The 12187-nt window shown below is 45.3% G+C and overlaps 1 long non-coding RNA gene across 1 annotated transcript in view; it reads right to left on the reverse strand.

Annotated features, from left to right (window-relative positions):
• The window catches only part of LOC113476804, a 23834-nt gene extending 12567 nt beyond the window's left edge, over positions 1–11267 (reverse strand). The window contains exon 1 of the long non-coding RNA XR_003397786.1: positions 11127–11267. This is a non-coding gene — a long non-coding RNA (uncharacterized LOC113476804). The remainder of the gene's footprint in view (positions 1–11126) is intronic.
• Between the last annotated feature and the right edge of the window lie 920 nt (positions 11268–12187).

Below are 12187 nucleotides of genomic sequence, written 5' to 3' on the forward strand. Positions count from 1 at the left end.
GTGGGGGGGGTGGGGGGAGGAGGATGATTGCAGGGCTTTTTTTGTCCACTGTGGAAGAATATAACAAACAGCAGCAGGCTAGATGTTTTGTGCTGCCCATGGTCTGACTAATCAGCAGGGCTGGCTATAAGTAAGCAGGAGTATGTGCTTGCACAATATTATGTCTCAGAGTACTCTGGGAATATCAGTAACATGGGGAGTGACAACAGTATCAGTGACACTAGGACAAAGGGAAATTAACTGTGAGCTGGTGAAAACCACAAAAGGAAATATATTTTCCATTTGAATGGTCTTTCTGAATCTAATGCATGAGACGGAGAGTTTGTTGACCTGCAACATTTGTTGTCACAGATGTTAAAATGCAACCATAAACAAATCCACCGTGTCTTGCATGTTTGGTGACAGCCATTTCACCAGTGTGGGTGGGTACCTTGCCCCCGACATGGACATGAAGAACCATTATTTTGATTCATCCCATGTGCCAGAGAAGGTAGTTCTTACTGCTTTAAATAGTAAAGGATTATGAGTCTTAGAGAGAAATAACAGGAGTAAAGACTTCTCCAGGAAGAGCTGAGCCAAAGAGGAAGCTCAGACACATGAGCATTTATTTCACATAAGCAAATAATAAAGAAAAAACCCAGTGTGCGTGCAGGAAACAGTATGGACCTAGAGGCATATCTGGCCACAACTATGCAGAGATTTTAAAACACATAGGCTCATGTGTTCCCAGACCCAAGCTGGAGATCTTCCTAGCAGAAGAGACTGCCAACGATGTGCAGAATTATTCCCCTATAGTTTTGCATTACAACCTTGCAGGTCTTTAACACTGGGATTTCTATAAGATATCTAGTGAGGGAAGGAAAGTGCAACGTTCAAACAGGCTTGAATATCACAGACAATTTACACTCTGCTTGCTGAGACTCTCGCTCTTGCAGCACGCTCCTCCAGAAGGCAGCAGCAGCAGCAGCAGACAGTTTTGCGCATCTAATCTGGAAGGGTTTGGAGAGGGAGGGACAAAGGATCATCTGTGCATCTTTTCAGTATGAAGCCTGCTATTACCTGCCTGCTCAGGATGTTATCATTGCTCTCTCAGGAAACATGCTTGGACTGCAAAAGAGGCATGAACTGCATTAATTCTGCCCAGCACCTGGGTATTCAGTGCTCCTTCGTGCTAATATTTACTGCGCATAATTGTATCACAGAGGTGGACGCCGGACATTTCAGCAGTTATGCAGGGAACATTTGGAGATACAGCTCTTAAGGGCAGGGAGTAGTTTTGAGATTGAAGAATGCGCATTTTAAAACCGATGGGTCAGTGCACAAATCATTTCACCACAGAGATATAAACTGTCATTAGGTTTAAGAGATGGAGGTGAGTTCATTCACCTCTTACAGATTTTCAGGGCTCTCTAAAGATTTATTTGATGTTGAAATGGTGAGCACTCCCTCACACTGTTAAATATTTCTTCCTAGCCCTCATGACTTAATGTTTTCTCCCCTTTATTTTTTAATAGAAGTGTATATTTTGAACCGTGACTCATTGCAAGAGGTGGAGCTTGTGGCAAATTCTCTAGCTGAGGAGTGACAGAAAACAGCATGAGCCCTGCTGGAGAACGCACGCAGTCTCAACATGGAGAGCAAACCACATAAAGCAATGCCATTATTCTCTCCTGTCTCCATCAGCTCATGCTTTGGGGTCTGCTCCATCTCCCACCAAGGACTTTGGCCAAAATCCCAGCCACGTGGCAATTGCTGAGGGGAGGTCTCTCCCAGCACATCACTCATGCTGCCTTTGTCAGGACACAACTGACAAAGTTCTCATCACAGTTCTCACTAGAGCTGACTATTCTGCACCTCAAAATCTGCAGGCAGATGAGCAGCAAAACTATTTTTTTCCTCCATTAATTCAACAAAGAAATGCTTCACTTGCAGCCATGCATAGCACACCTTCACCTGTCTCTGGCAGACCTGAACTGGAAGATGTCTGGCCGGGCACAGAGAGGGGTCCCAGGTGCTGGTGGGCAAAATCTCAGTGCCAGCCCCTGGGCAGCCGCTGCCCTGCCTGTCCCCAGCACCTGCTGCAGCCTGCCCACCTCCCCAGTGCCAGTCAGCCCCTTCGCTGGCAGGTGACTGACATGATGCTCGGCCGCAAGCTGTGCACTAAGTCATTTTTCTCTCTCACTGTGGGCAGTGTGATAATTTAATAAGCAAACTGATGTTTTGAAGGCTACAAAGTCAGCACAGGAAAATAGTAGTGAGGAGGAAAAAGTGTCATGCCAGCAAGCAGCTTTCATTGCTTGATGTGAGGCAGGGAAAGCTTCCAGAGGAAAAATGCCACTCCCAGCTAAAAATAAAGTCAGCCCAGGAAGCCTAAACCCAACAGCTTGTCTGCTGCTAACTGAAGCAACACTAGCTGAGAGAGAAGATATTGATTAGCTTCTGTAAGGAGGCAACAGAATGCCTTCTGCATTTGAATATATTTCATATTTACTAGTTTGTGGCAGAGTATAAAATGTGAGGGCTTTGCTGTTTTGACAGCAGGATGAGATCTTTTCATGTAAATTGTAGAATTGAAAGTGCAAGACGACATGGCATGACAAGTAGGAAGGATTTCCTACTCAAGCAATGGAGGCTTTGGGTTCAGAAACCTAAGTTCACTTCCACAGGCATCCAAAAGGGCTGGGTGCTAGTGCTTGACTCTCTCACTGAAACTGGTACACGGTTTCCCTGCATCACCCTGCCGCAGCTGCAGAGAAAACTAAGATTTGCCTGACTTGGTGTCTCAAAGGCTACATGGTGTCCTGCTTATAAAGACATCTTTGCTCTGAAGGCATTAAAACCTGCTTTCACTGCACAGCCATTAGAGAAGTAGTGACAGCATCACCCTCCCTCAGACTTCACAGGGACAGTGACAATCTCACCCTTCATAAATGTCACTCAAGGGGGAACTTAAAAGGCAAAAACCTCTGAGAGAGGTTTATTATGCAAACAAGCAAAAATAGCTACTTTACACATTGCATTGGAGTGAATACATGACCAAAATGACTCTGGGGACCTGCCTGTAACTTACAGTCACTCAGAGTTATGTTCTCAAAATTTATGGAGCCATTAGTGGTTCCCAAGCACATTCTGGCTCTCCACTCATTTGGGGGCTATCTACTGTACATACAACAGTGTGATGTACTGTGTACACCTGTAGCCTTCGTGGACTGCCTGTAGCAACACTCATGGTGAGGGGCCATCAGACTTCCACAGCTGAAGGAGAAAGTGACACCAAGGAGCAAAGAGCCCACATCATATTTGCAGCAAAGACAGATCTTTCCTTTATATTTAAAAGCTTATGTGCTATATTATCTTATTTATCCCAGCAAGCCACTTAGATAAAATTGCTGTCATGGTAGAAATTAGCACCAGAAAATTTGCCAGACACGATGCATCTGTTTCAGCATGCTGCCCCTGACAGCACAGGGTGTTGCGAACAGGAGAGGCTCCTTTAAGAGAGCAGTTTGCAGCAAGATTACTGTTAAGCCATTTTCAGAAACACAGACATTTCCTAGGGCAAAAGAGGTTCCTGGTACAAAAGGTGGAGGGAGCCTTTTGTCATAATAATCTCAGTCATTTTCGCAACACACCAGATTCCCTGGCAGCATGGCGAGTACAAGCACATGAGACTTGACGCCTGCTGGAGTTGTAGCAATGGGGAGAGAAGAGCTTAACATTCATGGCAGTGTTCCCCATATTCAAAGGCTCTCGGAGGAAACTGCCAGGAAAGCAAATATGGTTTTAAGCGGGGATGTCTCCAGAGACTTAGGAATCTTTCTACTGGATGTTCTGAATATGGTTGCGAGTCTCAGAAATCCTGATAAGAAAGTTCCTGCTGAGATGTTCTGTTGAAGTTAAAATCTCTATATGGAGCCACAGGAAATCAGCAAATAAAATGCACATTAGAGACTCACCATGCACATTTTTGAGACTTTGGAGAATTATATTACGTGCAAGAGAGAAAGAAGAATTTATGGAGATTTACGGAACTAGTAAACATTTATTTTGATTAATCATGTATGTTGTACATGAGTACTAATCCATGCATTAAGCTGTGAGGATTTTGCTGTGTTTTTCTCGGCTGTTTATAAAAAGCAAGACACTTGCTGCATTGATTTGTGACCCTATCCCTTTACTCAGCCATGACGTTTGCCCCTGTATTCACCTGTGACTCAGAGGTCTCGAAAGCGTGAGGACATTCAGTTCCCAGGACATACCTTTAGTCCACCTATAAATTGAATGAACCTGAAAAGGAATAAGGAGCAGAAAAGGGAGGTGATTGAAAACCATGGCAGCTTCTCCAGAGGTACTCTGATAGCTGGGGATTAGGAAACCCAGCTAGAGCACAGCACTACACTGCTGCCAGGGTGCCCGCAACTCATTTTATCCCAGAAGCATCTTGTGTCTTGAATGCCTACTATGGATACGCTTTTAGTACACCAGGCAGACAGTGACACTCTCAAAGCCCTTGTGTACACACCTTTTTATCTACTGTCATCAAAAATGTAAAAAGGGGAAAGTAAAGAGAGAGAATTTGTTTTTTAAGTATGTGTGAAAACAGGTCTACACTCTGTTCATGCAGGAAGAAACTCTCCAACACAGCTTCCAGGGCTGTGGGTTGGGTAGACAAAACCCAGTGGATAATAGAGGGCAAGCCCAGACCCTGGGAAAAAGACCAAAACCCAGGTCACAGCCACAAGGGTCCTGCCTGTGGTGGCAGGGAAGGGAAGAGAGGCAAAAAGGAGGTATTATCATCATGCAGTCCCATGGTGATGGAAGCACCCTGAACCAGCTGCCTTCCCTTCTTCCCTCCTCCACCCTGCCCTGGTGCCACCCTGGGCAAATAACTTCCCATGCAGCTGGGGCAGCTTCATCAGTACACCAACCTCTTCATAACAAAACTGAGAAGTGGGCAAAGGAAGGGAAACCCAACAAATGCATAGCAGCAGAAATCACTGAGAGATATTTGCAAAACACCATCCCTAATGCAACTATGGGCTGCAAAAGGTATGGGGTCAAAAAGAGACCTTGCTTCATCAATCTGGTTTTTGAAGGCAAAACCAGACATTTGTGGCAAAAGGGCTGCAAATGACATGAAGATAGAACCGGAAAAAATTCCTATATATTTATATATATTTATTTCTATTATATATTTCTGTATACTTATTTATAGAGGTGAGACAAGAGAGGACTTTGCTGCAGTGGCTGGGTAGGCTGGCTTTCCCTCTCAGACACAGCCAATTCATGTAAACCGGAAGCAGTGAGCAACTTGGTCATCATAAAGGTATAAAAAAACCTTTGGCCTGGCTCTGATCTATATAATGACACATTTATATGGTCTAGATAAGACAGTACAGAGGCAGTGACTTTGCTCTAATCTAACTGCCTGATTAATATGTCTGCAGCTAGCAGGACACCCGACTCAATAAAGGCAGTGAGTGGGAAGGAGATAAGCAAGGGCACAGTGATATGTTTGTTCAGGTGTTAGCATGACAAACATTTTACACCTGCAGTCTTCCTTTGTTTTTAATAAATTCCCCTCCCATTCGCTGAAGGGTCAGGTCTCTATGGCTGCCTCTTTGGAGAAGCAGATAAATGGCTTTTGTAATATCAGGGCTGGGCAAAAAAAATGGAGAGGCTCTTCTGTGTGTGCCATGGGCACGACATTGCCAGGGAGGCAGGCAGCCTGAGACAGGTCCCACTGCAGCAGAAATGGGTAATAAAGAAATTTGAATTTCTGGGTTAAACTCTGCTTCATTTTATGAGCCAGAGACTCCTCCCATCTGCACCAGTAAAACCCCTCAGCACTCTAGAGTTGATGTTTGGGAGACTGTGCTGCGTCCAGTCTCAATGACTGATGGGAGCCCTGGGCAATGAGGATCCCTGAAAATCAGACTAGTGGCTTTTAGGCTTTTTTACATTTTGTTTTCAGGGGATTTCCCAAAATGGAAACATTATCTTATTAATTCTTCAGCCACAACAATCTTGGAGCAGATTTCTGGCTTATTAAAAATAATGCAGTATGTCAGACAGTGCCAAGCTAACATAAAGTTAACTCTGCCTAAAAAAGTAACTTGCTAAAAAAGAAAACCTGATTTTCTAGATCCTTATTGTACTTTATAGTCACCATCATGACAGTGGTATAATAAGTGGTATGAAACTCTGACTTCCTAGGGGTTTTTTAAAATTTTCCCTTTGTACCAATGCAAAAGAATGCAGTTGATGATCAAAGAAAATTGGACCATGATAAATATCCTGTATCTCTTTGAGACCCAGCTCTGACACGGACCTAAGGACTTCAAGGCAGACTGGACCCTCCTTGCTTCTCCATTCTGGTCTTATGGTGGGGGGAGGAAAGAAGCAGGGAGAGGAGACATTTAACCCTGGCTCACACAGGCTGCAGGAGATCCCGAAGATGAAGTGTCTGTCTGCCAGTGAGTTGGGTTTGCTTTGGACAGCAATGATTCCCCCATATGAAGGGATCCTGGATGCTTATTTATCAAGATGCTCTCCATCACTGTTCCTCTCTCCCTGACAGAGAAACTATGTGAAGGCTGGCAAATGTGTGGGATGGGCTGACAGTCTGCCTGGCAGCCAGCAACAGCAGCTTAGTGGCAGGGGAAAAGAAACACTCAATAAGAAATCTTCAGAAAGGATTAGAGGAAGACTAAATTTGCAATCTTAAAAATACAAGAAGGTTTAGGTTCACACCATTCCCTTTGTCACTACCGCCTTTTTCTTTTGAGTAATTTTAATGAAATCCTGTCCCTGGTTCTGACAGCAAGAATTTCACTTATTTTGGTGGGGATCTGCAGTGTTACCCTCTGTGTACTCAGACTTTGTGTCTGCTGTACTTATGGCGGCATGACTGAAAACTATGGGCCAGAAAATCAGGGAGGGCAATCTGGTGTAACATCCCATATCCAGCTCAGGATCTGGCCTTGTCTTTCCTAATCAACTTCTGTGGCTTCACAAAAATCCTGGCAAAACAGACCGCAAAAACGAAAGGGTGTGAAGAAGCAATCTTAATTCCAACATCTGATGTGGCTTTCAGCAAGATATTAGCATAAAACAAGCGACACCATCCTATCTCCCCTTCCACCTAACAGGCTGCCTTTGCTCTGCACCCCACGTGGGACAGTGACCAGGGCAGCTCATCCTTCTCTCCACAGTGGTGGCCCCATAGGAGCAGTGGTCCTTGTTGCAGGCACTAGGAGTGTGCCCACACACCTCCGTGTTGACACTATGGATGTGAACACTTCTGCTTACTTAGAATTAGCTACTGTCCATCCCAGTTTGATGTTGGTATGAATTCGTAAAGGAGGGGTGTGACCAGTGGATGATACAGGGAAGCTTTAGTGAACTTGACTTGAAAGCAGTGAAAGGAAAAGGAGGGGAGAAGAGAGTTTCTTCCATGAGAGAGAGATCTTCACAGTAAAACGAAGGACATCTGGCCAAGCCGTGGTTTCGTCAGCAGAGATACCAGCAGCACAGCATGATCTTCCCACCAGCTGGAAAACACAGCATGTGTCCCTGGTTCTGGGTGTCCCTCTGACAGCTCACTCCATAGCCCCACGGCTACATCTGCCCTCATATTGTTTTCCATGCTTGGGAGATTAGCCTCCCAGAGATACGCCTGTCCACACGTCACCCACAGTGCAGTCATGCCCATGGATTGGTTCAAGGTTTGGCCTCTCATACTGGCTCTTCTTTAGTTGTATAATTTCTTCTAAACAAAGCCACCCAGTCTGCTGGGGGAGGGAAAAGCAAAATGAGTGTTCACTCTGGAGACAGAAAACTGGACAGGATTCCCCACTGAGTTGCAGAAATGCCTAGGGGCACTGACCAGAAGAGATCAGAGTCCTGATGTGTCTGCACAGCACCTGGTCCATGGTGCAAGGCAGCCAGTGCCCTGAAGAGCTTTACCAACTGCTAACCCAGCTTGGATAAGGCAGTCATCTACCAGGCACACTGTATGGTCTGCAGCTTCCCCAGCAGCTGGGAGTAGGGTGTACACTTTGGGAAGGTGCAGCTCAAACGCAGAGAACTCTCTGAGGATGGAAAATAAAACTGGGTTTAACCAGAACAGTGCAGGTCTCACAGGGCATGCCATGTCCTTCCCTAATGTCCTACCAGCCTGAAACCAAGCCATCGTCTCTCTTCTTCCCAAACCTCCTGGAAAAATGCCCATCGGGTTTCACCAGTCTCTTTGTTAGACATTGAGATGAGAATGGAAGAATTTTGGCAGGTCAGGTATTGAGCTTCTTCCAGAGGATTGTCATGACATTATACTCTGTAGTTCTGGCCCCTTCTTTTTCTGGCTTTGCATCTGTGTGTGTCTGAGAGAGAGATGAGTTTGCACATATTGAGCAAAGAGGTAGCTTTAATTCACCTATCACCAGTATAGGTCACGGCACTGGCTGCAATTGCAACGCACACCCAACAGCCGCCATGGGTGTGAAAGGCTCACAGCGATGCATCTTCAGGGGGACCAGCCGGATATTGCTAAACTGGATACTGCCTCTGTGCCAGTGCAGAGCCACCCGCAGTTCCCCTCTGGGTGTTCCTGCACAGGAAAGCAATGGCTGCATGTTAGCCAGGGTGCACAGACGGAGCAGGAGGTGATGAGCACATTAGTGGGAAATGTTGTTCTGCTTTGGGGTCACTGGGGTGGGCAGCAGAGAGTTACTACCCTGTTTCTGGCTGCGCTGCAGCTCTCAGCATCTTTTCAGGATCAAGCCCTTCATTACCCACTCAGGGTGTCTGAGATTATGCAAAGGCTATTTTCATGAAAAAGCAGAAATATCTAGCTCATGATCCACCATCTCAAAGCAGACACCACAGAGTGATCCCAACAAACTCAAAGCACAACATCCCAGCAGAAGATGTGACACACTTGCTTTACAGCAACACACCTTTGCAGCACTCCTCCAGTGGAGCGAGGATGAGGATCAGATCTCCATAACTCTGTTTTTATACAGTAAGAGGATATTCTTCAAGTGGTGTAATCAAATTCTAACTCAAAAGAACACACACAAAGGAAATAAGTAATCTTCTCAGTGTTTACATTCATTATACTAAGTAATTCTGCGCTGGGCATTTCTCAGAGGTAAGTTTTGAAGGGCAAATACAGTTTGACCAGTTTTGTTCTAGTGGAAGAAAAAAAGTTTGGGCAAATTAAGAACAAACCTTAAGCCTCAGCTGCTGTCTAAAATTAGGTTTCAAAGTGCGAAAAGAATGTAAAGATTCAAGTAATTATTTTGTCTCCATTTATTGTTGATTGCCTTCGTCTTTCCAAACCTCAGGCTGTTCTGGAAGTAGAAACATTAGGAAATATATCTTTCAAAAGTTTATTGAGTTTATTAAGAAGACCTGGTTCAACTGAAATTTGCAAGTCCATGGGATAAAAATCAGTCAAATAAGAATAAAATTTCACTCAATCTTTTTTTAAAACAAAAGATGGGCCTACTCAACTGTGAAATTCAGGTCTGGGGACAGATTTTGGATACTGCAAAAATCTTGGCTTTGAGATCAGTCTTCACTGCAGCTTATTACCGAAACAGAGAAGTCATGAAGCTTTGACCTGGATCAGCGGGTTAAATTCTTTCTCAAGGGCTACAAAGTCCTTGAGAGATCTTGGCAGCCCAGGATACCAGGGCTCCGCATCTGGTTCTTCTGATTCTCTGCTAGTTTTGTCAAAAGCCATTTCCCCTTCAGTTTCTGCAGTGGGGCAGGTACATAGCCCATGGAGTTATCAGTGGCAAGAGCAGACCTGGCTTTGATAGCTTCCCTCTAGGTGAGATGAAAGGGAAGGGAATGCTCACCAGGTGATGCTATCATTATCAGGCTGCTGCCAGGATCATCTGGGCACATTGCACTGGACTTTCAACTCCCAACAGGGAGCACCGGTAGTTTTTCCCATGTATAATTTGTGACGCATACCCAATGAGTCACTCCTAACAAATAAAGTTCTTCAGTGACTGCAATACCACTCCATCACTCCCCTGAGCATAACAGCAAGATAGAGAAGCCAGTCTAATTACCTCTTCCCCCAACTAATGATCATTCACTGGATTTGAGGTGACTCATAGCTGGCCTTTGATCATCACCAGTCCTGCACACAGCACCTTCCTGGTGGGATGAGAGCTGCGGTGGCTATGCAAAGGACTTGGCTTGCTGGTGAAACTCTTAACCTGGCAGCTGTGATGAGGTTTGCAGGGGCAAATGGTGGGAGAGCCAGGCTGTCCCTGTCTTGCAGTGATAGGATGATATGCAGGGCTGAATGTGGTGGGATCGTTCTGATGTAAGCTAAATGCATTTCCCCACCATCAAACCTCAGCGTGGTCAGATGGAGGGTGGGGGGCAGCTGTGGGAGGCAGGAAGAAGAAACAGGGCTGCTTCCAGCCTGTCTTGGTGCAAACTCACCACTTCACCTTTGTAAGCTGCAACAACCATGGCAACAAGGCAAATTACACCGAAAATTAAAAGGGTTCAAGGTCCAACATCAAAAGGGAGTAGTTTTCTACCCACACTGCTCTCAGAGCACAAGGCTCCACAGCAAAGTTGTGGTTAGCCTGCTGAAAGCCCCCAGGAATTGCTCAGCCAGTCTGTTATGTCAACAAGGAAATTCCTGTCCTTGGGTTTTGGGATTTTTTTTCTTTTTTACTGCTCTGTCTAATCTAGAGGAGGGTTTGGGACAAACAAAGCAAAGCCCAGGTGCCCCTGGGCCTTCTCCTCCCATAGACAAACATTCTCTGAAAAAAAGCAGTAGCAGAGCTTAAGATCACACTGTTGCTGGGATTTGGATAGTGTGACCAGCATCAAATGACCACACACACACACACACACACACACACACCCCACCCCTTCATAATTTTTAATAACTCCACATGCCTGAGGTCATTGTTTTTAATGTCATTCATCAGACAGTTACATGTGAAGAAGTTAAATAAAGGCACTATTGCCCCCCACTTGCACTGAGCCCCAACATCTGGGTCAGTGTGGAAATGCAGGCCTGAACACAAGGGAGAACTGGAGGACTAGGGAAGGAGAAAAACCTAAGTCAGTACAGGATAAATCCTTACCTACAGCTGTGTTCTTCTGTGACTGAATGAAGGATGCCTGTTCTCACAGCATTATGAAGCTGCCTTTTCACTAGGCCTGAGCTGAGGAGCACTGGAGAGGGTCCTCAAGCAGGTGTTCCCACGCAGAAGTTCAGGGCTGCATTGTGCTGTACCTTCTGCACCAAGAGGAGTGCAGCTCAAGGTTACCCTGCAGCCTTGCTGCAGAGGGGAATTTGGGACATGACTCAGGGATTCTGCATCAGCCAGTCCTCTCCCCGGCTCTGCCCAAAACAGCATCTTCAGTTTCAGGAGCTTTTGAGCAGATGCCCGGTCAATCCAGGATTGAAATGGTGCAGCAAGGAAGACATGGGAGATAGCTAGCATATATTCAGTATCTCACAACCCTCACTTGGTGCAGGGAAGAGGAACAGGTGCTGTGGTTCCTCTGTACAGCCCCCAGGCTCCCCTATAGCACAGTGCCCCCTGAAAAAAAAAAGAGGCTGGGAGAAGACCAGGACTCAGTCATGCTCAGAAAACATGGAGATGAAAGATAACTGATACTGTCTGTAGGTGTGCACCATGTTTTCAGACAGAACTTTATTATATTTTGTATTTTGACTTTCAGACTCTCTCCCCTATTTTTCTAAACGGCAGCATCACCGTTAATTGCAAAGTGCTGTGTGGGAGTTCCAATTAGCAGCTTTTGCTGGATGGTACTAGGATATATTTTAAACCCTTTATGGGGTTATGCATATTTTTAACTCTTGGAATAAACTTTGTTTCCAGGGAAGTACATTGCTGATAAGATCAGCTCTGTAAATAACTACGAAACCAGCTTTTTCAAGGTGGGAGTAATTCCGTGCTCAGAGTGAGCAGGAAGCACATAGCTTCACAGAGTGTTTGTGTTAGTGCCAGCCTCCCCAGCATATGCAGCACCATAGAGCAATATTTACTCTCTGAAAGTAGAAACACATCTATATGCTAAGGCAGAACCATGACTTTTAGGAAACCATTGGGTTGCTATTGAAACCAGCTTCTGCTGCAAAACTTCAATAAGTAATTTGAGATTTAAGTTTTAGACT

Source organism: Athene cunicularia, assembly GCF_003259725.1.
Source record: "Athene cunicularia isolate RWA chromosome 2 unlocalized genomic scaffold, athCun1 chr2_part1, whole genome shotgun sequence".
Classification (NCBI taxonomy): domain Eukaryota; kingdom Metazoa; phylum Chordata; class Aves; order Strigiformes; family Strigidae; genus Athene; species Athene cunicularia.